A 2,500-nucleotide genomic window follows, 5' to 3' on the forward strand; every position below is an offset into this window, starting at 1 on the left:
ATCAAGAAAGAGCTCTCAATCTGTCAATCCTCACTGTGTCCGCGGCCGGGTGAGATTTCCCGTGTTGAGTCAAATTAAGCCGCAGGCTCCACTCCTGGTGGTGCCCTTCCGTCAATTCCTTTAAGTTTCAGCTTTGCAACCATACTTCCCCCGGAACCCAAAGACTTTGGTTTCCCGAAAGCTGCCGGAGAGGTCGTCAAAGTAACGCCCCCCGATCGCTAGTTGGCATCGTTTATAGTCAGAACTAGGACGGTATCTGATCGTCTTCGAACCTCTGACTTTCGCTCTTGATTAAAGAAAACATTCTTGGCAAATGCTTTCGCAGTTGTTCGTCTTGCGCCGATCCAAGAATTTCACCTCTAGCGGCACAGTACGAATGCCCCCGTCCGTCCCTCTTAATCATTACCTCGCGCTCCGAAAACCAACAAAATAGAACCGAGGTCCTATTCCATTATTCCATGCACCATTATTCAGGCGAACCGCCTGCTTTGAACACTCTAATTTTTTCAAAGTAAACGTTCCGGCCGCCGCCAACACTCAGTCAAGAGCACCGACGGTGAACCGAAGGTGAGGCCGGGCACGCCAGTACACGCCTTGCGACGGACCGACGGCCCGAGCCCAAAATCCAACTACGAGCTTTTTAACCGCAACAACTTAAATATACACTTTTGGAGCTGGAATTACCGCGGCTGCTGGCACCAGACTTGCCCTCCAATGGATACTCGTTAAAAGTTTTAGAGTGTACTCATTCCAATTACAGGGCCTCGTTAGAGTCCTGCATTGTTATTTTTCGTCACTACCTCCCCGCGTCGGGAATGGGTAATTTGCGCGCCTGCTGCCTTCCTTGGAAGTGGTAGCCGTTTCTCAGGCTCCCTCTCCGGAATCGAACCCTGATTCCCCGTCACCCGTAAGAACCTCGGTAGGCAGATACCGTACCGACGAAAGTTGATAGGGCAGACACTTGAATGATTTGTCGCCGGTGCAAGACCGTGCGATCCGCAAAGTTATCCAGAGTCACCAACGAGCACGGGCCGAGGCCCGGTCGGTTTTTGGTCTGATAAATGCACGCCTCCGTGAGTCGGCGCTTTTCGCATGTATTAGCTCTAGAATTACCACAGTTATCCAAGTAACACGTACGATCAAATGAACCATAACTGATTTAATGAGCCATTCGCAGTTTCACTGTACGAGAGCTCGTACTTACACTTGCATGGCTTAATCTTTGAGACAAGCATATGACTACTGGCAGGATCAACCAGGTAGCTATTCGCAGCAAACGAGGCTGCTGCGGGACGACGGGCGCCCCGCGTTTCTTTTCACACGTTCTCCGTGTACATCGCTACTCAAACACTACGCTCGCGGCTTGCACGAGCTCCGAAAACCGTCGATTCCGGACGCTGCCCGGCGATTCGAGTGCAATACTCGCGCCGAGGCACGCCGATAGCTTGCCACTGGATCCGACAGACCGCTCAAAACCCCGGCTAAGCATGGGCGACCGCGCGAACAGCATTACATCTGCCCATCGTGCCCGACGCCAACCGAGATCGATTCTGCTTCGATTCGCACTCGCGCGCGCATTCGCTCACACGACTGCCTGCTCCCTCATAGTAGTCACAGAATCCTGCATCGCCATGGTACCCCAGAACGGCCTCGGGATCGCGCGACCTCGCGGCCGGATTTGGAGTTTGGGAAGGTGCGTGGCCGCTTGCCGTGGCCGCCGAACCGCGCCCCGGCCGGGCACTGCGCGCAACTCGAACGTTTGGACTCTGAAAATATTTCCCAACGTTTGGACTTTAACTTTTTGTCGAGACTTGAAAAAATTTCAGAGTCCAAACATCGACCCGCGGCAAAAACTTTTCCGAGGTCGAAAAATCCGCGCTCGGTCAAGAGAATATGCGCGGCCTGGGCGTTTGGACTCTAACATTTTTTGGAGTGGATGGGAAAAATTTTCAGAGTCCAAAACACCGACCCGCGCGTGATGCTCTCCCGAGTTCGGAAAATCCGCGCCAGGTGAAAGCTATGCGCGCGACCTGGTCGTTTGGACTCTAAAAAATGTTCAAGTCTCATCACACCAACAAAAAGTTAAAGTCCAAACACCGACTCGCGGCTAAAGCTCTTCCGACTTGGGAAAATCCGCGGCGGGTGAGGGCTATCCGCGCGACCTGGGCGTTTGGACTTAACATTTTTTTGGTGTGAATCGACTTGAAAAAATTTCGAAGTCAAAAGTCTATAAAATTAATCTAATGCCATACAGTGTCAAAGTGCACAATTTTAATCGATATAATCATAACAATATATGTCATACAACAAAATCATCAAATAATCGTCAAGCAGCATTGCAAAGCTACGTGAGTCAATGCAAGGCAATGACAACGTATTTATCAATTAAAGTTATTGTTAAATTATAAAATAAAATTAAATTAAATTAAATTGAAGAGCTCAATTACGCCAATGTAACAGAGTGTCATACAAAATATATTGAATCACACACGTCCAAACG

General features: G+C 49.9%; 1 non-coding gene across 1 annotated transcript in view; it reads right to left on the reverse strand.

Annotated features, from left to right (window-relative positions):
• Positions 1-1,262, reverse strand: part of LOC143472423 (small subunit ribosomal RNA) — a 1,809-nt gene extending 547 nt beyond the window's left edge. Inside the window, exon 1 of the ribosomal RNA XR_013119780.1 lies at positions 1-1,262. This exon is cut by the window's left edge and continues 547 nt beyond it. This is a non-coding gene — a ribosomal RNA (small subunit ribosomal RNA).
• Between the last annotated feature and the right edge of the window lie 1,238 nt (positions 1,263-2,500).

Source organism: Clavelina lepadiformis, unplaced genomic scaffold, assembly GCF_947623445.1.
Source record: "Clavelina lepadiformis unplaced genomic scaffold, kaClaLepa1.1 scaffold_187, whole genome shotgun sequence".
NCBI lineage: Eukaryota > Metazoa > Chordata > Ascidiacea > Aplousobranchia > Clavelinidae > Clavelina > Clavelina lepadiformis.